The sequence below is a fragment of the Macaca nemestrina genome, chromosome X (assembly GCF_043159975.1).
Source record: "Macaca nemestrina isolate mMacNem1 chromosome X, mMacNem.hap1, whole genome shotgun sequence".
NCBI classification, from domain to species: domain Eukaryota; kingdom Metazoa; phylum Chordata; class Mammalia; order Primates; family Cercopithecidae; genus Macaca; species Macaca nemestrina.
This window is the reverse complement of record NC_092145.1, coordinates 137,604,270-137,630,813: the sequence shown is the minus strand read 5'-3', so window position 1 is coordinate 137,630,813 and position 26,544 is coordinate 137,604,270. Positions and strand designations below refer to the sequence as shown.

At 37.4% G+C, this 26,544-nt stretch overlaps 1 long non-coding RNA gene across 1 annotated transcript in view; it reads right to left on the bottom strand.

The window, feature by feature from the left end:
* Positions 1-16,202: 16,202 nt before the first annotated feature.
* LOC139360821 (uncharacterized) overlaps positions 16,203-26,544 on the bottom strand; it is a 55,746-nt gene continuing 45,404 nt past the window's right edge. The window contains exon 3 of the long non-coding RNA XR_011618329.1: positions 16,203-20,586. This is a non-coding gene — a long non-coding RNA (uncharacterized lncRNA). The remainder of the gene's footprint in view (positions 20,587-26,544) is intronic.

The following is a 26,544-nucleotide window of genomic DNA, read 5'->3' as shown; positions in this document are numbered from 1 at the left end:
TACATATATATGTATATCTCCGGACATCATTGAGGCTTAGGATGGGAGAATACAGTCAAGGCACAAAAAGAAGCTACTGGATAAAAGAATAACTGGAGGGAGTGGGGAAAGGGGTACACAGCAGAAGAATGAGCCAAAGAAAGACTGCTGTGGAAAACCCACTTTCCAAATTTTGCCTCCATTTGCCTCTTTCACGTATTGTTTTCTTAGCAGTCTTTGGAGAAGTGCCATAGGATATTTTCATCCAGTTCTTGATGGAAAATACAGACTGTCTTCACTCATTCTTCAAATAATGAACAAAATATCAACTTAATATGACTCTGGAGGACTGAAAACATAGTTTAAAAAATAAAACACAGTTCCATACTAACATAATTGAGTTTTGAAGAAAGTTAAATTAACAGAAAATTGAATGGTAAAGCTATCCACACATTTGCATACGCCATTCCCTTCACCTGAAACAGTCCCCTTGCTTCCACATGTCTAAAGCATGCCCACCCTTCAATTCTAAGTCTAAATCCTACTTCATCCACGAAGCCTTCCCCAAATACTCCAATCATGTTTCCTACCAACTGCACAGCGCTCAATGTCTCTGTAAAATATTTGACAATCATCCTTATTTTTTGTTGTATTTCTACTGATCATTCACTATGTGCCAAGTATAGTATTTATCAACTTCATATATTTTATCAGATTGAATCTTTGCATGTACCCTATTATCCAGTTTTGAGTATGTCCATCTGATACATAAGAAAGCAGAAATTCAGGGAGGTGAATTGGCACCACAAGCAAAATGGGAGAAGGTGGTAAACCCAGTTCAGACATACTACAATGTCTGTGTGTTCTTTCTACTGATGCCTATACTGTGCACGCTTCTCATTTCCCTCAAGTAGACCATACACCTCTTGACAAAAGGAATTGTGTATAACATCGCTTCCTGGCACTTCTCTATTCCTATAACACATCATCTCGAATGACAAAAAGCATATAATACCATGCATATGTTTGAGAAAAACAAGGAAACGAAGATATCATATAGGGGTGTCCATGAGTAGATTCCTACAAGTATTCCAGAGGATTATTCCTGAGGAACTCGAAATTTAGCAAAAGGATACATAGTTTATAAAAATACTAAGAACAATTTGTCAGTAGTCTTTCTCTGTTTCCATATGGTGGTGCAAATTTTTGACTCAGTTAAGACGTTCACTTTCTCACGCAGTAATGCCGAAAGCAAGTGACTGGGAAAATTGATTAAGAGAGGGGGTTATCAATGGCATGAAGCAGCCTAACACAGATACATGTCTGGTTGCCTTTTATTAAAATAAATGGAAATTATTTATCTTCAAATGATAACAATACAAATGGAAACACTCGGCAGTTCCCTTGAATATATAATGTAGGATTACCCTCATACCCGCATTTATATCCTGCAGTGTGCATAACATTGAGGAAAGGCCAGGAAAGTGACAACTCCTTAATTAGTTAGTGCTCAGTGACAAATTGGGGAAACTTGCTCTGGAATCTGTAGAGAAGGAGGAGACGGTAGATTGTTTAAAAGTCTCTCTCTCTTCTCTATTATATGTTTCACAAAGCATGTGTTTTTATTTCATTGTTAAAGATGTACAAACCCAAAGAAATGAGATTCACTAAATACCATGCTAAAAACCAAATGAAGGGTTTTGCCTCATTTAGTACCTGAATCAACACTACTTTACCTATCAAGGCAGACCTGAAACCTCTTTTTACCAATTATTCTTCTGATATGAGAAAAGCAATTAGAACCAACTACCAAATTTTACTCATCAGTGCCCCGATAGGCAAGCTGTATGAAAAAAATATTTTAAGTAATTTTCCTTAAAATGTTACGCCGTAAGCAGTCACACCCTCCTTCTAGAGTTATGACTCCAATTATTTATTGAATTACATCAAATGCCATACTGAATTTAGTAATGATAGCTGTATATAATAATTACATGCTACATTGCCTCCATTGGAAACCATGGTAACCGATCAGTTACTGTTTCAGCCTGCCGCCATAGCTGAGAATAGCACAGAGGAAAAATACACCCATCATCACACACATTCAATCTGCAGATAACCTGGGAGGAAGGGCTACATTTGGCCATTGCATCCTTTTATTGCCCCATTTAGGATTGTCCTAGACCACGCCAGGCTTAATTCTTCCCCAGAGCCTTTGCATTTACTCTTCCTCCTATCTGGAATGCTCTCCCTCTGTCCTTTACATAGCTGATTCCATCCTGTCACTCAGGATTTAGCTCAAATGTCATTTCAGAGAAGACTTCCCTGACCGCCTGACTCCAAGAACCAAATGAGTTCCCTCCAAGTCTCTATCACCTGGAGAGCACTTACCATTTTCTGAAATAATATTGGCATGTGTTTATTTGCATGTATATTACCTGTACACATAATGTGCTGAGTGCCATATAACCCCTGGGTTATTATCTCCTTGAGAACAGTCACCTTGTCTTTCTTATTCTCAACAATAATCTTAATGCTTATCTCCTTCTCCAACACCATGCAGTCTTTCCCCCAAAACAAATAAAAGGTAATACTTTGACAGATGTGTATACTTTGAAGATGTGTATATTTCAATGATAGATACGCATTAGATTCTCCACAAATATCTGATAAATGAGAAAAAAGAAATGGAAAAGATGAATCGAATCAATCAAACAGCCCCTTTCCAAGTGGTATCCCTCCAAATACTTGAAGAAAATTATCCTGCCTTATTTGCAACTCTTCTCAAAGATATGCATTCATAATTTCTTCAATTCTTCTTCTTAGACCTATTTTCAACATATCTGAACACTTCTTTATCTGTCTTGGACCTCTCAGTTTATTAATATTTCATCTTAAAATCTGGCATAAAGAACCAAGTCAGAGTTTTCCAATGTGATATAACCAGTGCAGATATGGTTACTGACAGACATGATCAAAATAACTTCATCCTGTGAGGCCTGCTCAAGCCACTAGTCAACCAGCCACCCTCCTGAAATACTACCTTGTTTCTACAGTGGTAAACTGAGGCAGATGTGGTACTACCTTCTCTCTACAGTAGTAATCTGAGGAAGGTGTGATACAATGCAGTGCTTCTCAAATTTTGCTATTCAGACACTTCCCCTTAGGATCCCTGTCCCTTCCTTCTCAGATATATTTCAACCCTTCTGTAAAATGACTGGCAGCGACATCAAACCTTTCTTAAAATGAAAATTCTGATTCAGTTGGTTTGGAGAGAAGCCCAAGACTCAACTATTTCTAGTAAGATGCTGGTCTACAGGCATTATTTTGAGTAGCAAAGCTCTACTGGAGTGCTGAACCTGGAAAAAAGAGAATCTAGTTTGATTTGAAGCCTTAACATTTACCAACAGCATACAGGTGAACAACTTAATTGGTTTTCTTATCTATAAAGTAGAGATAAATATAACTGTCTTGGAGAGATTTTTTAAGAGTTAAATAAGATAATTAACGTGTTGGCACATAGTAGGAATGTAATAAATTTTATCTCAATGAATGGCCTTTTATCAATGGAAGTTGGCAGTTCATATTGAATTTATAGTCAGAAAGAACTGACATTTTTAAAATAGAAATGGCTCCTAGGCAATTTTAAAATATCCTCTCATCTAGCATTTGTACATTTGATTTTTTTCTGAACCTAAATACAGGATTTAACATTTATAACTATTAAATTTCATCTTGTTAGCTTTGGCCAGCATTCCAGCCTGTCAAGATTGTTTTGAATTAAGATTCAGCTACTCAATGTATTAGCCATTGCCCCAAGCTTTATGTCATCTGCAAATTTGGTAAGTATGCCTTCTATGTCATTATATATATCATTAAAATGTTGAGTAGGACAAGACCAATGGCTGAGATATTCTACATTTTATTTGTTTTGAAGGAAAGACTATTCATGGGGTAGGGAGGAGAAGCTGAGATTGTTTGACAAACTACGAATCTATTTAACTGAATATTATCCAGTCTACATTTCTCCATTTTTCCCTCTATAGATTCCATAAAATAATCCTGCGACATTGATGAATTAAATCAAAACACATTATGCCTATGGAATTTTATCTTTCCATCTAAAATTCAAAATAAAAAGTGAAACAAGATTAGTTTTGCATAAGGTATCCTCGGTGAACCTAAGCTATCTCCTAGTAATCACCATTTTCTTTTCTAAGCGTTCAATCACAATTTGTTAACAAACTATTTTGTAATTTCAACAAACAAGAATTCATGTTATAGTCATTAGTAGCATATGCATTCTGTCATTAGAGACTGTTAGACACATTTTCCCCAAATTCTCAAGAATATTTTATACATGTTTATCATATGCAAACACGTTTTCCTTACCCTCGTAGGTAATTCATGTAGTTCTGAAGATGGATTCATTTAAAATAGGTAGGCATGCCTTATTCCTTACATATCTCAGCATTTACTTCCCTCTTGATTATTTTTATCTACTCTCTCTGTTTTTAGTCCCATTTTCCTCAAAATAAAAAAAATCTAACACAATAATTGGGTAATTTTGATGACTGTTTCTTCCGTAATCCAGCTTTCTTTTGTGAATACCCTGTAAAAATCCATACTGATGGGAGTTCTCCCTTTGCAGCCACAATCGTTTTTGTTTGTGGCTGCCCCTCCAGCAACATGTTGTACATCCCATCTCTTTCCACTTATATTTCAACTCTATTTTAAAACCACTGGTAATGAAATGAAACTTTTCTTTTTGTTTTTGTCAACATTTTTGGAATACATAATGATCTTCTTTATTTAAAGAAAAGTTTATTCTCCTATTTTTAACATTATAAAACTACACCTTCCCCACTCATATTTTTGCACAATTCATACACAATGAATCAGTTAAAACAAGTTGGAATCTTAATTTATTTGAGATGCCCTGATTTTCCATCAAAATAAAACAAACTCAGTCGCCTCCTACACACATGTGTGCACACACATAAAGACACACACACACCCTGACTCCATCAAGTCCCTTGGTTCTCCACTGGCCTTGCCATGTCTTCATAGGTCCGTTTTTAACAGCCTGCATGCTAAACATCAATTCCTCAGGTGACACTGGCCCCTTCTGAAACCCAGTGATGAGATCATGAAGGAACTGGGGTTAACCCTACTTGTAATTGCTTGTGAGATGGAGATTCCAAACACGATTTTTGCTAGCCTCAACAGAGAACCAAGGAACCTGACAGAGCTGGTTAGTTGTATATATGTGTGTGTGTGTGTGTGTGTGTTTGTGTGTGTCCATGTGTGAGATGGTAATGTTAGTTTTGTCTCAATGGCCAAGTAGGACAACTCAAATAAATTAAGATACCTATTTATTTTAACCGATCAATTTAACAGAAACATGAGTGTATATAGATACGAACAGGAAAGGTATAGTTTTGCAATGTGGACTCAGAGAGAAATGGTAGCTAGCCAAAGGTCACATACCTTTAGAGACCAGAGGGCTTAAGAAGTTTGGGAAGGACCAACAGAATGAGCTTAGATGATACATAGCCAGAAGCCATGCAGCCATGAGACATTTCAATCACCGTATATGAGTGTTCCACAAAGTCCCTAGTTGCTATTCTTACAGTTGCCCTCTACTTGACACCCATAAAGCTAGGAGTGCACACGACTTCTCCACACATGCCTCGGAAGAACCAAATGCTTCCACTACCTTGCCTTTCAGAAGAGCTGCTTGGCCATGCTATATGGTGCTTGCTTCTGCATTCCCAATCTCCAGTGTTAATATATGCCCTTGGCAGACATGAAGAACACCAGCTACAAAGGAATCTGGGTAATGCAGCATTTAACATCCCTGTTTTGGGGGCACTGGAGAGCACCTAGAAGCAGATAAGAATGGTGTTGAGCTTGTCTGCTTGGTGATACATAGCAGGGAACTACTTTCTAGATTCCCATCCTTTTAAAGAAATTCAATTCACGTCTTCTGCAAACTCATGAGATTATTCCTGAGTGCATTCCCCAAGGAAAGATGTTCAAAACGAGTACCATCTCAAGGTGTTTGTTCTCTTCTAATATTGTTACAGAGCAATGAATGCTCAGGGTATACGTCATCAGTCTTGTATTTTTCCTACAGCTTGTTTCCACAGCAATTAAGAGCTTGAGGTTATTTGGTTGTGTTTTTCATGTTTACAAAATTACTGGTGGTGTTGAAAGGACAGATGAATAGGCTCTCTAAGTGTGGCAGAGAAAGCAAAGCAGAACTTTCAATTCCACAAAGCATCTCACAAATTCTCCTTTATTGCCAGCACAATCTGCCTCTGGCTTTAAAAACAATAACTGCATCTTTTCATTTTTCTCTCTTAAAAAAACTTGTCCCTGCTCTCAAAGAGAAAATTTGCATTTTTTCCTATGCTTTCAAGAATTTATTAATCTCTGAAACCAATTATTAGAAGGAAGAGGATATCACAGAAAGAAAACATGAACTATAGATTTGGAAGATAAATGAGGAGAGGGAAACTCAAGGGTATTTTAAAGTTACTACTGATTTATTCACCAGTGTGAAAAACCAAAGGCTTACAATTCCTAAATTAAGGCCTTGAGGTAACATTAGAACATTGTATATTTATCTGTACAACTGGACATTGTATATTTATCGGCCACTTATGTGGCTGACTCCTAAAATTACCACTGAAAAGAAGATTTATGCTTTAGGAGTCTCACTTGCCTCTGTTTGAGCCCTAAGATATCATGGTGAATGGCACCCTCTAAAAAACTATTTTTACCAGCTATAATTGTTAAGGAATACTTTTCTAGTTATAATTGTTATACAGAAACTGCACAAAGTTAATATATACAATTTGGCAATTTTGTACATATGTATAAACTCATGTTACCTTCACAATCCAAGTTATAAACATATTCACCACCTCCGAAAGTTTTCTTGTGTGCCTTTGTGGTTTTGTGCATGGCGGGGAGTAAGAACACTTACTATGAAATTTACCCTGCTAACAAATTTTAGGTACACAATACCTTATTGTTAACTATAGGCACTGTGTTGTACAGCCAATAAGGCCAAAATTCTTGTATTATGTATGCATCTATCCATATGGCTCTAGAGTTAATGGGTGCTTCCCTCCACTTGCTTGCCCTTTGAAGATGCACAGAACTAGCCATGCCTTGTAGAAGAATTATTCGGCCAACCCACTTCTCATTTCTTGGAACCAACCCTGAAATAATTAGAATACTGCCTTATCTTTCTCCATTACATTTCTAGAAATTAGGGCAAAATAGGAGGCTAGAGGAAGCATAAAATAAAAGCTAGGCTTCAGGACAGAGGAAAGGTGACAGAATAACTGTTTTGAGGCATCCTCCGATCAATGCCATTTAATCTGTCACCTTCTGGTTTGTGAATCTGTTCATGATCCCTATTCTTTATACTCTTGCTTGATCCTGGATCCTTCTCAGAATACTTAGCCTAGCTTTAGAGAAAAAGCTTAAGCAATTAAATATATTGCAATGTGGAATGTGGTCAATACCTAAAAGACGCACACTTAAAGCGCTACATATAGGAATTCAGAGGAGAGGTTACTATATATGCTTGAATAAAAGGCAAGTCATTTTTCTACAAATGACCTCTCCCTTATATTGCATTCCTTACACATTTTTCCATAATACATGTTTTATCAATAAATATACTTTGAACAACAAACTACTATTCCAGAAAAATCTATTAGCCTAAACCAGTGGGTCTCTTACTTCAGTGTACATCAGAATGAACTGGAGGGTTTGTTAAAACACAGATTGCTGAGCCCCATCCTAAAACTTTCTGAGGTCTAGGGCGGGGCCGAAACACGTATAGTTCTAACAAATACTCAAGTAATGCTCATGCTGCTGGTCTGAGGACCTGATTTTGAAAACCACTTCTCTACTAATATTGGTTTTAGATCAGTGTTTCTACAACTCTTGTTGCACATTAGAATCATCTGGGGAGATTTCACAAACTAAAATTCCAAGGCTCCATCCCAGATCAATTAAATTAGAACACTGGAGAGAGGACCTCAGTGTGCCCTGCTTGTAGTTTTTAATGCTCTTCAGGTAATTCTAGGCTACAGCCAGGGTTGAAACCACCTGTTTCAAATCAATATCAACCAATTTCAGCTAAAATAATCAGGGTTTTTTTTTTCTATATTACAAGTCACCAAGCAAAAAATAATAATCTGTTTTTTAAAGAGGAAAACACATTTGGCCTAAACTCAGTAAATAATCCTGGGGCATGTGGCTTTACATGTGCAAATGATGATACATGGTTAATTTGTGGAAATCACTAATATATGCCCAAAGAAAGGAAAATAAAGAAATGAAACACTCTTCTAATCACACAGGTATGAATTTTTGCAGCTTGGGTTAAAGCTTCTAGTAGCAACATTATAGGAAGTGGTATATTTCGAACAACATAAGTGAAAGTAAAGATGGTATCTTCTGCAAAACCATGTTGGAGAACCAAAAGGACTGACTTTAGTGATCATAAAGAGAATGATACTGAAAGCATAGGTGCCAAGTTTGAATAACATTATTCAAAAAAAGTGAAAATAGAACAAAGCACTATTTCTAATATAACTGAGGTTTTATAAATGTGATTTTAAATATGCATGTGTAACTCTATTGATATATTTGATATTATCAGTAGACTGTGTGTGTGTGTGTGTGTGTGTGTGTGTATATATATATATATATATATGAAATGTAGATTGGTCAAATGTATTGAGTACTAGCAATACAGATGTGAAGCCATCGTTCAGAATCATCTTCAAAAGTATATTCGAAATACATTCAAATATATTCAAATATCTTTGAAATATATGCCAGTTGGCCAATATTTTTATTCTGTCCACTCACGAACTTGGACAACATCTCATATCCAGGGATATACAGAATTTTTGGCTAAGAGCATCAGGAATGTCTTTCTGGAAGAGGTGGTATTTGAGCTGGCCTTCATAAAATAAGGAGGTATTCGTCAAGTAATTCAAAAGTAGAAAGTTCTTCCAAACAGGAGAAACCACATGAGTGACGGAATCATGAAAAGAAAGCAAAAGGTGAGTCGTAAAGACGCCAAGATGACAAAGTAATACACTGCCTAATTGTGGCGACTTAACACTAAGATAAGGAAATTTTACTTTTATTTAGAGTATTTTCCAGATGATGCCTCCTCCAGTAATGGATTTCTGATTGGAAACATCCATATTGCTCCTCAACCCTCTTCAGCCTTCACTTCTCTTCAGAAGAAAACTTGAAATTTTTGAAAATGATTCTAAATGATGGCTTAACATCTGTATTACTAGTCCTTATGTGACATTTAAAAACTCTATGTCATAGATTCCCATGAACAGTTAGAGATCTTGAAAAAAAAATAAGTTGTCACATAAATTTAGTATTTCAGTTACCCATTGCTGTGTAACATGCATCCAAAAATTTAGTGCCTTCTAAAATCAATTTATTATCTTTCACGATTCTGTTTATTAACCAGGTGTTTCTTCTGCCTCACATGGTATTGGCTAAGATACAGGGATACCTAAAAAGTTCAGAATGGCTACACTCACATGGCTGGCTACTGGAATGGTTATCCAGCTCAACTGGAGGCTTTAGTTCTCCTGCAGGTGGGACTCTCCACATCTACTTGGGTTCCTTCACAATAGGGTAGATGGGTTCAAAGAATGACCATTCAAAAAGGTGGATGAGTAAGTTACAGATCTTTTCATGCTCATCCTTGGATGTTATGCAGTATCACTTGAGATGCATTCCATTCCAAACAGGTCAGAGGAATGAGCCAGATTCAACAGGGAAAAAAGGTAGACTCCACCTTTTCATAAAGGAGTGGCAAGATTACATTGCAAAACAGTATGTGGGATGGGAAATATAGTTATGGCCATCTTTGAAAACACAATGTACCATACACACAGAAGTCTAGCCATTAACCAATACGTGGGGACTTCAGGGGTTAGCAGTGAATGTGATGAAAATATTGTACAAAATTATATAAATTAAAACATTTAAAAATCATCTTAAAGTATAATGAGGAATCGAAAATTAGCCCAGACTGAGAAGGTAAAGATCTTTACTACTCTTCGTCGGAACGGGATAATAGATTTAGATAAAACCAGCTGCAATGTTGTCAGCTAAACAATAGGTGCTGGACCATAATAATTCCAAGGAAGCAAAGTGGATGTGAGTTTTCATAAGTAAATATATATATTTACTTAATATATATATTAAATATTTATATATAATTTCTAGAAAACATTATATATATACATATATATAATTTTCCACAACACCTTTCATGGTCATGTCTTTCTTATTCAACTTGATTATGGTAGCAGTGGTGATAGCAAGCAGGAGGAAAATAGTATAATCCATTTTTTTAAATCATAACATTAAGGAATTTGAAAGTCATCACTTTTTCCTGACAAGTAAAAACCTGAACAAACTGAAAAACCAACAATTCTTCTTAGATCCATAAGAGAAGTGTGGTCACAAGGCAAACTGCTGCCCCCAAAATTGAAGAGACAGATAGGTAGATACAAAGAATCACAACATCACAAACCTCTTTGGGAACCAAAACTGATACAGGAAAATCTGGACTGAAATTGACAAATTGCTGTAGGCAGGGCATGGACAAACACAAATTGACAAATTGCGGTAGGCAAGGCATGGACACCTTGGAGTTAAAAGCTCCAAGGTGGGCCAGGTGTGGTGGCTCACACCTGTAATCCCAGCACTTTGGGAGGCTGAGGCGGTTGGATCATAAGGTCAGGAGTTCGAGACCAGCATGGCCAACATAGTGAAACATCTCTACTAAAAATACAAAAATTAGCCGGGTGTGGTGGCACGCACCTGTAGTCCCAGCTACTCGGGAGGCTGAGGCAGGAGAATCACTTGAACCCAGGAGGCGGAGGTTGCAGTGAGCCAAGACCATGCCATTGTACTCCAGCCTGGGCGACAGAGTGAGACTTCATCTCAAAAAGAAACAAAAAACAAAAACCAAAACCAAAAAAAAAAACCCAAGGGGACCCAGTCCTAGGAAGCAGGGGTTTTATCAGTACCTAACTGACCTGGGAGAAGGAAAATACTCAACTCTGGTCCACTCTGACCATCCTGCCCAATCTAAGAGGAGAAAACAAAACTGAGAAACATTTGTGAAGTTCACAGTCCAGAGGCATAGGCTCATTAAAAGACTGAGATATAATCATAGGATTATAGAACACTTCCTCCCCATACACTTTACCACCACATTACTAAAGTCCTATTTACAACAGTTCCTTTTACCTAGTTCTCAATATCTGGCTGTCGATTAAAAAAAATACAAGGCATACTAAAAAAACAAAACAAAACAAAACAAAAAAAACACAGGTTGAAGAGACAGAGTAAACATCAGAACCAGATATGGCAGGGATGTTGGAATTATCAAACAAGGAATTTAAAACATTAATCATAAAATCAAATACGCTAGAGGCTCTATTGGTTAAAATAGAGAGCATGCAAAAAACAGATGGGCAATGTAAGCATAGAGAAATACAAATCCTAAGAAAGAACCAAAAAGAAGTGCTAAAATCAACAACACTGTAACAGAAATGAAGAATGCCTTTGATGGGCTATTAGTAGACTGAAAACAGCTGTGAAAAGAATCTCCAAGCTTGAGAATATACCAATAGAAATTTTTAAAAGTGAAAAGCAAAGATAACAAAGACTAAACATAAAAATAAAATAAAAAGATAAAAAGAATTTAAGAAAAAGATAAGACTGAATTTAAAAATCAGAACACAATATTCAAGAACTGTGGGACAACTGTAAAAGGTGTAACATACATATATTGGGAATACTAGAAAAAGAAGACAAAGAGAAAGGAACAGAAAAAAGTATTTGAAAAAATAATGACTGAGAATTTTTCCAAATTAATGTCAGAAACCTAACCACACATACATGAAGTTCAGAAAACACCAAGCAGAATAAATGTCAAAAAAAAAAAAAACTACACCTAGGCATATCATTTTCAAACTACAGGAAGTCAAAGACTTTTTTAAAAAAATCCTAAGAGAAGCCAGAGGGGAAAAACACCTTATATACAGAGAAACAAAGATAAGAAATACATCTGACTTCTCTTCAGAAACCATGCAAGCAAGAAGAGAGTAGAATGAAATACTTAGTGCTGAGAGAAAAAAAGGCCCACCAACGTAAAAGTCCATAGTCTACAAAATTATCCTTCGAAAATAAGGCAGAAATCAAGTCTTTCTTAGACAAACAAAAATTGAAGTAATTTGTTACCAATAGACCTGCTTTGCAATAAATATGAAGTTCTTTAGAGAGAAAGAAAGAAATACAGGTCAGAAACATATCTATATAAAGAAAGGGCATTGAAGAAGGAATGAGTGCCAGTAAAATAAAAACTGTTACTTTTGTGATTCTTAATTGATCTAACATCTAACAGATCAAAATCATACTAGCAACAATGTATTTCATTACACATACTTGTATGTGTATGTATACATATATATGTGTATATATCTAAATATATATAGTGTGTGTGTGGTGTGTGTGTATATACAGGCATAGCTCATTTTATTGCATTCCATTTTATTACAAATTGCATTCCATTTGTAAAAAAAAAAATTGCATTTTTTTACCAATTGAAAGTCTGTGGTAACCCTGCATTAAGCAAATCCATCGGTGCCATTTTTTCAACAGCATGTACTCACTTTATGTCTTTGAGTCGCATTTTGCTAATTCTCATAATATTTCAAAATTGTTCATTATTATTATATCTGCTATGATGATCTGTCATCAGTGACCTTTTATGTTACTCTTGTAATTGTTTTGGGGTGCCATGAACCATGCCCATATAAGATGGCAAATAACAGATAAATTTTGTATACGTTCTGACTGCTTCACCAACGGCCATTCACCCATCTCTTTCTCTTTCCTTGGGCCTCCCTATTCCCTAACAAACAAAAATATTGAAATTAGGACAATTAATAACCCTACAATGGCCTCTAAGTGTTCAAGTGAAAGGCAGAGTCATATGTCTCTCACTTTAATTCCAAAGCTAGAAATGATTACACTTAGTGAGGAAGGCACGTCAAAAGCCAAGATAAGCCAAAAGATAGGACTCTTGTGCCAAACAGTTGGCCAAGTTGTGAATGCAAAGGGAAAGTTCTTGAATGACATTAAAAGTACTACTCCAATGAACACATAAATGATAAGGAAGCAAAACAGCCTTATGGCTGATATGGAGAAAGTTTGAATGGTCTGGATAGAAGATCAAACTAGCCACAACATTCCCTTAAGCAAAGGCCTAATCCATAAGAAGGGCCCAACTCTCTTCAATTCTATGAAGGCTGAGAGAGGTGAGGAAGCTGAGAAGAAAAGTGTGAAGCTAGCAGAAGTTGGTTCATGAGGTTTAAGAAAAGAGGCCAGACACAGTGGCTCACACCTGTAATCCCAGCACTTTGGGAGGCCGGAGTATGATATTGAAAATATGCTCCACCTCATGTGTCATTAGGGAAAGGCAAATTAAAACAACAATGTGATACCACTATACATCTATTAGGATGGCCATAACCCAGAACAGTGAAAACAGTAAATGCTCGCAATGATGTGGAGGCACAGGAATTCTCATTCTTTGCTGGTAGAAATGTAAAATGGCACAGCCACTTTGGAAGACAGTTTGGTGGTTTCTTCCAAAACTAAACATACTTTACTATAGAATCCAGCAATCACCTCCTTGTTATTTACCCAAAGGAGTTGAAAACCTATATCCACACAGAAATTTGTACACAGATGTTTATAGCCGCTTTATTAATTGCCAAAACTTGGAAGCTACCAAGACATCCTTTAGTATGTGAATGAATAAACTGTGATACATTGAGACAATGGAATATTATTCATATGTTAAAAAGAAATGAGCTATCAAGCTATGGAAAGACATTGAGGAAACTTAAATTCATATTACTAAGTGAAAGAAGCCAATATTAAAAGGCGACAGACTATATTATTCCAACTATATGACATTCTAGAAAAGGCAAAACTATGGAAGCAGTAAAAAGATCAGTGGGTTTCCAGGTGTTAGGGGAAAGGGAGGAATGAATAGGTCGAGTACGGAGGAATTCTAGGGCAGTGAAAATACTCTGTATGCTAGTATAATGGTGGATACATGCCATTAATACATTTGTTCAAAGGCATAGAATGCACAACACCCATGTAAACTGTGGACTCTCAGTGATAACGATGTTTCAGTGAAGTTCATCGGTTGTAACCAATGTAGCAGTGGTGGTGGATGTTTATAAGCGGGGAGACTATGAAAGTATAGGATATAAGGTTTATGGGGTATGTCTGTATCTTCCTTCCAATTTTGTTGTGAACCTAAAACTGCTCTCAAAATTGTCTTTTAAAAAAAATCTTAACTACCGTTTACTGAATTATTCCTCTATACTGAGGACTGGAAGCCATCATTTAATTCTCACTCAACATTTAATTCTCACAACCACCCTATGAGAAAAATACTACCACCTCAATTTCATAGAAGAGAGAAGCTTAAAGAGGTTATACACTTTTCCTGAAGTACACAGCTAGCAACCCACGAAGATGGGGTTCTAACTCAGGCGTTGACAGGTTTGTTGTTACTGTTTTCTGTAAAGCACCAGATAGTAAACAATTTTGGCTTTGTGGGTCATATGGTCTCTGTCACAACTACACAAGTACTCTACTCTGCCACTGTAGCATGAAAGTGGCCAAAGACGATATATAAACTAACGAGCATGACTGTGCTTCAACAAAACTTTATTTACAAAAATAAGCAGTGGGTAAGATTTGGCCTGCAAGCTATAATTTCCTGACTCCTATTCTTGCTCAAGACTGATCTAAGCTTCTTGACAGAGATTTCATGAAAAAATGTCTTTTATATCTTTACATCCCCATGCAACATCTAGCACACCAACCATGTATGCATAGGCACTCAACAAATATATGTTGATGGAATGACCAATAAATAAATTAATTCAACTAACACTTATTGGGCATCAACTATGTCCTAGGCACTGTTATAATCACTTGATATATGTCACTGAACAAAACAGAAATCCTTGCCTGTGAGGAGCTTACAATTTATAAATCTCCAACTCATATAGCATAATTATATGGGTTTCATATTGCTGCCATAACAAATTACCACAAACATGCTGGCTTAAAACAACACAATTCTGTTATCTCACTGTTCTGTAGGCAAGAAGTCCAACATCAGTCTCACCAGGCAAAAATGAAGGCATTAGCAGGGCTGTGTTCCTTGTTGGAGGATCTAGTGGAAGATTTGTTTCCTCGCTTATTATGGTTCTTGGCAGAATTCATTCTCTAAACACTCCCAGTATCTCAGATACTCCCAGTATCTCAGAACTAGCAACTGGGTATTGAATCATTCTCCTGCTTCCATCTTTCTTTCTGACTACAACCAGGAAATGTTCTTCAATTTTAAGGAGCCATGTGATTGGGTCCTTAAATTCGGCCTACTTGGATAATTCAGTATAATCTCCCCATCTCAAGATAACTTTAGTCACATTTGAAAAGTCTGTTTTGTCATGTAAGGTAACATATTCACAAGCGCCAGAGAGTAGAACATGGGCATCTTTTGGGGGATATTATTCTGTCTACCACAAATACCATCATAGAATTTTATACTAAATCTGATGAATTTGATCTTTGCCAATGGATCATACTTCTAGTGAGTCAATATATGATATAAATAATAAATTATTTATACATAAAATTATAAATTAATGTGTGTGATAATCCATTAATCGCTACATTTTTCCTAGCTTTGCTCAAACCTATAGATTTGAGAATTACTGGCCAGGCCTGGTGGCTCAAGCCTGTAATCCCAGCACTTTGGGAGGCCGAGACGGGCGGATCACGAGGTCAGGAGATCGAGACCATCCTGGCTAACACGGTGAAACCCCGTCTCTACTAAAAAATACAAAAAACTAGCCGGGCGAGGTGGCGGGCGCCTGTAGTCCCAGCTACTCAGGAGGCTGAGGCAGGAGAATGGCGTAAACCCGGGAGACGGAGCTTGCAGTGAGCTGAGATCCGGCCACTGCACTCCAGCCTGGGCAAGAGAGCAAGACTCCGCCTCAAAAAAAAAAAAAAAAAAAAAAGAATTACTAATGCTCAAGCCAGTCCTAAATAATGCCAGCAGTTTTCAAAGACTCTTACCTAAAATTAAAAACATTAAAAATAAGTCTTTTTATCATAAGCCTGGCATATCTTGAAGGAATTCTCCATTTTGAAGACATACTGTGCATTCTTGGCTCCTGCCTAAAAATAGGATTCCTACATGTCATTGAACTGAAGTGCTGTCCCTGCCCTTGCCATGTTAGATCAGGCCACTTGACTGGGCCTCTGCCTTGGTTTTATGATTTGCCTTTCAGTCCCCTAACATTGACTAGAATTTTAGCTGCAAAGTGGTCATCTCTGACTCTTACCGATCCCCCCTACTGCATTTATATTCCAGGCAGTGGTCAGGTCTTCCTCAAACTGAGATGGACAATGTCAATCATAATGCAAGACTTTTAGCTCCAGGAGAGTTAAAAGAGTGGAATTTTCAATTCCACTCTGCCTTTATCCCCAACTTCAAATCACCATATTGTGCTGATCACCATGGAACCAACAGAGAAGGATGACTGGCTTGGCAGGGGAAATAACAGCTTCTGTTTTAGAGAAAAGGCCCACTTTTTACCCCTAGACATTCAGCAACCCTTGCCAATGAAGCACCCTCAGGTCAGGGGAGAAGGTTCTTTATAATCTCTGGAATGAAGGGAGACTTTTGAAAGTTGTGGTTCTGGTTCAAGTAGAAAGAATATTGGTCTTAGAGATTTAAAGACGTGGTTTCGTTTTTAGGCTCTGCCGCCTACTTTGACTGTTTTTTCAACTAGGAAATGCAAATAACACCTACCTCACGGGGTTGTTGTGAAAATTAAATAAGGGAATGAGTATGAAAGCACTACGTAAAATGCATGTATCAGCTGTTATCATTATGATTATCCTACTAATGCCCCCCTGTCTCCACTGCAGCAAATATTACTACTGTTCAGGGTGAGGGGTGAATATTATAAAGCTAATCATTCAGATTCATTCAAAAGACCATTCACTTTCGTTTTATCATATTAGCAGAGGTTATTTTATTCTAATCCTATCTATCAAGTTACATTTTGGACAGAACTCAGTCTGACCGAACCTGCCAATATCAGCTTGGCTCTACTTAAAGATTCATTCAACCACCTTCTCTGAAAGCACAAGCCAACATTTGTGTATATCTGTATCATAAATCATATGCTAACAAGATGCCAAAAGCAGTCACCTCTTTTATGAATCAGTCATTGATTCTCAAGACTGAATTAGCCCCTTCTTCTTCTATTTTCCATCATATGTTGCCAACCCTGTGATAGCATTTATAAAATGGCATTATAATGGTGTATTTGACCTTCTACAAGAGATTGTGAGCAACTCTAGGGTAGAGATTTAGTCTTTGTATTCTCATTCATGGCACACAGTAGATAGCCAATACATGTTTATTAAAATAAAGGAGGGAGAGCTGGGTGCATTGGCTCATGCCTGTAATCCCAGCACACTGGGAGGCTGAGGTGGGCGGATCACCTGAGACTGGGAGTTCAAGACCATCCTAGCTAACATGGAGAAACCCTGTCCCTACTAAAAATACAAAACATTAGCCGGGCATGGTGGCACAAGCCTGTAATCCCAGCTACTCAGGAGGCTGAGGCAGGAGAATTGCTTGAACCCCAGAGGCGGAGGTTGCAGTGAGCCGAGATCGTGCCATTGCACTCCAGCCTGGGCAACAAGAGTGAAACTCCATCTCAAAATAAATAAATAAGTAAAAATAAAGGAGGGAGTAGAAGGAGATCCACACTATAGGGGAAATTAGCCCTTAAATCGCTACACTGCTCTAGCATATTTTAGGTATGCAGGAATTTCAAATAAAGGAGAAGCAAAATAAAGAAAAACCATTCTTTCCAAAAATCTCCAGTTTACTTTTCTATAGCATGTTTCAAAGGTGTTATCAGTTGTTTGTAAATGCAATATAAATTAGGCTAATTATTCCAAACACTTCACATTAGAGATACGTGAGAGAAGCAGCAGTTTATTTGAACCTCTCAGCTCTTGAATGTCCTGTGCCTTCTGGAGAAAGAGAGAGCTTAAGTTGTATTTAGAGAAAAATCCTGCATTACATATAGAATATAGATGTGTTTGTGAGAAGGAAGATCAGAGAGGGAGGAAATTTTCTCATTTGGAAAACTGTTCCTATAAGAATTTTAAATAATAACACTTTCAAATAATTACATCACCTATCTTGATATCATATAATCCCTTCTTGGTAATCTTCCTCGATATTTAAGTTTAAAATTAGCCCAAGTAACCCTTGGATTAAATGCCAATGAAAATTCTGTGCTATTGCATACACTTTTTAAGGCACTGCTACCATTGGAAAACATGATTCTCCTGGGTTAGGTAACAGATCAGGGCTTCAGTGACTACTCTACTGCGCTTCAGTCATGCATCACAAATGTTGACATGTACCCCTGAGAGTCTTGTGGAAATGCAGATTCTGATTCAGTGGGTATGATTCAGTGGATCCAGGTCGGCCGGGCGCGGTGGCTCAAGCCTGTAATCCCAGCACTTTGGGAGGCCGAGACGGGTGGATCACGAGGTTAGGCGATCGAGACCATCCTGGCTAACACGGTGAAACCCCGTCTCTACTAAAAAAAATACAAAAAACTAGCCGGGCGAGGTGGCGGGCGCCTGTAGTCCCAGCTACTCGGGAGGCTGAGGCAGGAGAATGGCGTGAACCCAGGAGGCGGAGCTTGCAGTGAGCTGAGATCCGGCCACTGCACTCCAGCCTGGGTGACAGAGCGAGACTCCGCCTCAAAAAAAAAAAAAAAAAAAAAAACCAGTGGATCCAGGTCATGTACAAAGGTTCAGAAATAAGACAATTTCTGACTTTTTAACATTTCCAACAATTTTCCAGGTGATGCCCAGCTGCTGATCTGCAAACCACATATTGAGTAACAAAGTTATCATAGACATGGCGATTTTTACAAATTCACTATCGGTGAAATTTTTTAAAGTCATCTACCACTGTGTTTCCCCTATGTCAGTGGTTATGAAAATTTTCCACTTCACACCTTTTACTTAACAGAATAACAGCTTTAATAAACAGCCTTGAAACACTGAAGCTTTCAGTTAAGTCCGAATTTAACCACTATGCAAAATGTGGCTTATGTAATGATTAAGAAATGATAATGTCCTTAGCAGATGAGGTAAATTATATTGAAGCTACATTTTTTTTTCTTCAAAAAGTCCGTTTTCTATGGCTCACCATGGGAATAAAAGGGATTCTCATCTCATGTGAGCATTTCCTAGTAATGAGATAGCTCTTGGGATAATTTAACTGGCCAGGAGAGCCAATCCAGACAGCCCTTAATCAGTAATGACAAATTGAAGCACCTTAAAAGTAAAAGAAGTTGTCTTTTCCAGCGCTTGCCATATTAGAGTTTAGCCATGCCCTAGAGTTATAAAACTGCTTCCTCATCAATCCATTCTCCATGCCACTAACATTACTTATTTTGGCTGAGCATTCAAGAGTTGAAATTTTAAACTAAATGATAGAAGAACTATACTTCCTAGACAGCACACATTCTGCCATGGCAGTACTGAAAACCGGAAGACTCTCACACTCAGTTTGAAAGTCTTCCCTCTCATTGTCCCCTTCTCACTAATCCTCTTTCTTTCTCAGTTCCCTTCCCTACCTTCATCAGTTGATATGCTGTATAAAGTTGTGGATAAAGTAAATTTCATGAGGAAAATTATATTTTAAGTGCACTTAACAAAAATTACTTTTTGTGATGGATTCTATATAAAGAAATAAATCATTCTTTGTAAACAATCATTCCCCAAATATCTGTGAACAAATGTTTCAAGTTCTTATCTCATTATTTTAAAGCAGAATATCTCTGTACTTTCACTTTATGCATCACTTTAAGTACTTGTGTTTTGTTTAATTGACAAAGGGAAACTAACACCCGTGAGATTGGTGAAGGATCTGGGGCTAGCAAGAGCAGTAGGTGGCTACTAGTAGTAGGGCTGAAAGATAATGGAGAGATCCATTATCTAGAATCCAGAAAGACCTGTGGTTATAGGAAAAAGACACCCCGTGCCCTTGGACACAGGAATATAGCCACTTCCCTTCCCTTCCAGGTTTGGCCAAACCAAACCCTGAATTGACAATGTCAGTAGAGGTCAGACTCCTGAAACACAAAGCAGGAGAGCAGCTTCTCTATGCTTCTAAACACAAAGCATAGAGAAGCATGCAGATAGAACTTGTAAGGCTGTGAAAAGAGCACTGGGCACACTGGCAGGTATAGGTAACATATAGGAAGTAGGAGAGTTGAGGGAACATTCACTTACTGAATGCTGAGATCATTAATCCCTTCCCCACAGTCACAGTAGCCAGGCTTCAATACTCCAGGCAGGAGATTGCATGGTTCATCTCTAGGGGATGAAAAAGAAATGAAAAACTAGATTAAATATTGGAAGACTAAATTGAGAAAAAAATACTTAATGTAAAGCAAAAAGACAAAGAAATGAAAAATCAGAGGATAAGAAAAGTGAGGATGAAGCCAACAGTTCCAACATGAATAAACAGTTATAGAGTCCCAGAACATGAAGGGTGATAATGAAGGAGAAGAAATCATCAAAAAATAAAATTCAGCAAAACTTTCCAGATGGATTTCCAGATTGGAAAGACCTGCCAACTATGCAGCACAATAGATTAAATCAGGCCCTCACCAAGGGAACTTTACCATAGAATTTAACAGCATGGAGACAAAATGAAGATACTGTGAGCTTCCAGAGAGGAAGAAAAAACAGGTCATGCACAAAGGATCAGAAATGAGACTATTTCTGACTTTCTAACAGCAAAATAAGAAGCCTGTAGGCAATGGAGCAATACCACCAAACTTTTGAAGGAACACAATACCCAACCTATAATTCTACACTTAGCCAAGTTATCAATTAAAAGACTTTTTCAGATATGCAAAAACTCACAATTGTATCTCCTAGCATCTCTTTCGCATTTGGTTACTGAAAAATGTGTTATATCAAAATGAAGGGTGTAAACCAGAATAGAGGAGGAAGTAGAATACAGGAAACATAAAACTCAGAGACAAACATATGCCAGAATGACCCATATGCACCATGCAGGGAAAATAACCAGTCCGATTCAGAGAGAATTCTTCAGAAAAAAATGAAATACCTGAATGCATTAGGGAAAACTGAGATAATTAATTAGGGAGAGAAGTTGAGTTAGTGATAAGTATGTATAAAACTAGGTAACTATAACATAAGGCAATTATTAGTATCAGAAAAAATATTTTGCGAAAAACAATCACAATATATGATGCAGCTCAGTTATAGATAGTGTTTACACGGTTATACTAATGTAAATAGTGAAGATTGAAGATCGCACTAACTTACAAGAGGAAGTCTGAATATGTGAGGATGGAGGAAAAAAGAGAACGGAATTTTCATTTTTCTTTCTGGAATGTCAATCAATAATATTTATACACAGAAAATCAAGAAGTAAAAATAAAAGCATATTATTTAGGGAAATGAAGATAAATACTCAGATATAGCTAAAAGATCATTGTAGTTTTCTGTATAATTTGCACAGAAATAATAAGCGGACATATTTTTCTGCATTCAAAATGTAATGAAAATTTTAAAATAAATTTAAAATATAAAAATACATTTCAAAATTTTAAAGATAAATAATATAGGATATTTCTGTCACTTCTGAGGTATGATAGTTCACAAATTACAGCATGCAATTCTTGTCTTTCTTTACATGGTTGTTTTTAATATATTTAATTGCAAAGGGAAATGTTTGCTTTCTAATTATTTCATAAAGCATGATTAAATCGAATGTTAGCACTGACGTAAATGATTCCTCTTATTCTTTAGTCTACTAAAACATGAATAAAGAACCTAGATGCATCTTTGAAAATTTCTACAATTTCTAACATTGATTAATCTTTGTACCATGTTTAGATTATTACGACTTGAAATTCTCCTTGAAAGTTGGCATTACCCTTAATGAAATACTGGAAGTTTGAAATAATGGAAACTCCTTACCATATAATAGAGGAAAATTATAACTTTTTCCTAAAACTGACTTTCTTTGTCAAGACTTTGATGAACAGTTTCTAATAATGACATTTTCCCAGGACAATTTGAAGATTATACTTTAGAATTCTTAATTAAGTTCTGTTGCTTCAACATGCCAACACTACAGCATATCAACAATGTGAATTTTTTCCTCCACTTTGTATAATGCATCTTAAAATCTATGATAGGAAAAATTTATCGTACTCATTTTACCAATCTCCTAACTAGAAAAAAAAATAAGATGATATGGCTTCATACTGTGCTTAGAGAGTGGACAGAAACTGAGAACTATGCTAAGGAAATATAAAGATTTACTTAAAATTCATTTGCATAATAACGTGAAAATATATGTCCATGACTATTTAAGTTATGAAAAAATGAATAGAATAGAAGTGAAAAAACATAATTATCAATTCCAAATCAAAACATGAAAAAATAATACTAAGCTATTTGATTCACATTTTATATGTATTAGTTTATATAATCCTAAAAAGAAGCCTATAAAATAAACACTATTACTATAGTAATTTATTTTACAAATAATGAAACCGAGACATGAAAGTGAAGAAATTTACCTTGCTAGAAAGTTGTAAATATGGAAAGTAAAAGTAAACCCAAACATCTCTGAGCAGAAACTATCCTTTAAGTCACTATTCTAAAACAATTTATAGTTAACCTTTAGCTAATTATGGTATGCCAACAGATTTCATTTGTATAGTAAAAATATAAGAACAGTTTATCTTTCTCCTCACTCATTTTCGACTTCAATGCTGTTATGCATGTTCTCCAATGTTTGTGATCCAGTCCTAGTCTAGCTTTAAGGGAAAAAAAAAAAAGCAATTAGAGCCAAGATGGCCAACTAGATGCAACCAGGAAGAGCTTCGACCACCAACAGAGACCAGACCATCAAGTAGACCAGGATATTCTGAACAGATTTTTAGAAAATAAGGCATTTTAGAAAGAAGACATACAACAGATGCAAATCCTAGGATTATAGGGGAGGAGTGTGGGAACGCTGTGGTTGGTTGCCAAGCACCAGGACTTGTTCCTGGCCCTGAGAAGCTCCTAGGAAAGGGGTGAGTGAAATGGGTGTGGAGTGGCCCACTTTCACCATGGACCTCCATGAGCCTAGCTATGGGAGACCCCACAATTCCCAAGCACATTTGAGCTGGCAGCGAGAACTGTCTAGCAAGTTGGCAGAGACAGAACTCCAGCCTGTGTGGAGCCCAGAGGGTTTGGCCTGGGACTGGCTGCAGTGGAGCATGGCCATGGGCGTCCATCCCCCAAGACTCTCCATACTCCTCTAGGTGACTTTAGGCTTTGTTATTAATAGCTGCCAGAACTGGACAGAGCAAGGCTGTCTTGCCCACGTGAAAGAAACAATCTGATCTGAAAACCCCCTGTCTTCTGGCCTCTCCCAGGATTCCTGCCTGGCTGAAGCCACTTGCAGCACAACCAGTGCCATAGCTCTTTCACCAGCATACCCCACCTAATCACTGGAGTGCTTCTGCAAATGGACATCCACCAGCAGACACCGACCCACAGCCTTCCCCAACCAGTGTGCAATCACCTGCAACCTCCCCCGCTGCCCTGCCAGCATACATGTGTGTGCAGACCTGCCATCACCTTGCCAGCACAGATGTGCACGGGAGCCCGCCACTGCACCACCGGAGTGCTTTTCCCAGCAGCGCCATCAGAGTGTTATTGCTAGCAGACTTGGAACACTCGGACCTCTCCAGCATATCAGGTGCTTAAACCTCAAAAGGCCAGAGAATAAAGCTGTGGGTTTGGTACCAGCCTCCTGAGTTTACAGCATGTAGCCTAGCAGTGCTGAGTTGAGTCTTGGCCTCCTGAAACCATCCAGAAATGAAGTCAATTGACTAAGCCCAACTTACACTGCAGTCAAACCCCCAAGGACCTCAAGGAATATAAAAGCAAAAAGGCTCATACAAAAGACAGCAACTTCCAAGATTAAAGGAACATCAGCCCACACAAATGAGAAAGAATCAGTGCAACTCTAAAAGCAAAGTGTCTTCTTACCTCCAAACTACGGCACTAACTCCCCATCAATGCTTCTTAACCAGACTGAAATGGCTGAAATGACATAAAATTCAGAATCTGGATGGCAAGGAAGCTCATCAACACACAGGATAAGGTTAAAACCCAATCCAAGGAAAACAGTAAAATGGTCCAAGAGTTTAAAAATGACATAGCCATTTTAAGAAAGAACCAAACTGAACTTCTGGAAATGAAAAATTTACTACAGGAATTTCAGAATGCAATTGGTAGCATTAATAACACAATAGACCAAGCTGATTAAAGAATATCAGAGTTCAAAGACAGTTCCTTCTAATCAATGCAGGCAGAAAAAATAAAGATACGAGAATTTTTTTTTTGAGACATAGTCTCGCTCTGTCACCCAGGCTGGAGTGAAGTGGCATGATATTGGCTCACTGCAAGCTCCGCCTCCTGGTTTCACACCATTCTCCTGCCTCAGCCTCCCGAGTAGCTGGGACTACAGGTGCCTGCCACCACACCAGGCTAATTTTTGGTATTTTTGTAGAGACGGGGTTTCACCATGTTAGCCAGGATGGTCTCGATCTCCTGACCTCATGATCCACCTGCCTCGGCCTCCCAAAGTGCTAGGATTACAGACATGAGCCACCGCACCCGGTGAGAATTTTTTAAATGAACAAAACTTCCAAGAAATATGGTATTATTTAAAGAAAGCAAACCTACAAGTCACTGGCATTCCTAAAAGAGATGGAGAGAGAGAAAGACATTTGGAAAACTTAATTGAGGATATTGTCCACAAAACTTTTCCTAAGCTTGCTAGAGAAGTCAACATGCAAATTCAGAAAATTGAGAACCCTTGCAAGATACTATACAAGATGACCATCCCCAGATACACAGCTCAAAAGTCAACATGAAAGAAAAAAATCTTAAAAGCAGCCAGAGAGAACACACAGGTCACATAAAAAGAGAATGACATTAACAGTTGACCTTTCAGCAGAAACCTTATAATCCAGAAGAGATTGGGGGCCTATATTCAGCATCCTTAACCTTTTTACCACTTAGGGAAAAAAAAAAAAGTGCAGCTTACTGCCAATGCTCATTTAATATTAAATACACACTCTTTGAGGCTGAAGCAAATCTGACTGATTTTCAATGTGAAAATAAAATATAAAAACTGTTCTTGGAGTTATTTCTAAACACAACTAACATCAGAATCATCTGAATTATTAGAATCATCTATTTCAGGAAAATCAGATTCATCAAATTAATCTTTGGCCAATAACTATTTGAGAACAATGTTAACATCATGCACAGGAATGCTACGTTTTCTAAAATGAGACATTCTCAGTGATCAAGAATTACTATATTTTGTAAATGCAAATACCAAGACTATAAACAGAATGCTACAAACACAATAATGTCTTTTGTTTCTTAGTTGATATACTAGAGCAATGCAAAAATAATAATAAAAGTGGGATATTTTGTGGCAAATTTATCTCAGAGTAAATGCTGCAGCTTCCTGCAAGTATTCTTGGGGTATATGGGAAAAGGGTTAAAGAAAAGAAATTCTAACCAAGAATTTTATATCCAGCCAAACTAACCTTCATAAGTGAAGGAGAAATAAAATCCTTTTCACACAAGCAAATGCTAAGGGACTTTGTTTCCACCAGACCTGTCTTACCAGAGGTTCTTAAGGTAGTGCTAAACATGGAAATGAAAGACTGGTACCTGCCACCATAAAAACACACGTAAGTACACAGCCCACTGATACTACAAAGCAACTATACAATCAAGTCTATATAACAGCCAGCTAACAACATGATGACAGGATCAAATACTCACATATCAATATTAAGCCTGAATGTAAATGGGCTAAACACCTCCACTTAAAAGATACAGAGTGGCAAGTAGGATAAAAAAAGCAAGACTCAACTATAGGTGTTATTAGTCAGGGTTCTTCAGAGGGACAGAACAAAAATGATATATGTATATATAAAAGGGAGTTTATTAGGGAGAATTGGCTCACACAATTACAAGGCAAAGTCCCACAACAGGGGAAAAGAAAGAAGCCATCAGTGGCTCATTCAGTTTCGAAAGCTTAAAAACCGGGGAAGCCAACAGTGTAGCCTTTGACCTATGCCCAAAAGCCTGAAAGTACCTGGGAAGCTGCTGGTACAAGTCCCAGAGTCTAAAGGCTGAAGAACTTACATTCTGATGTCCAAGGGCAGGAGGAGGAACAGTGGAATCAAGCATCCAGCACGGGAAGAA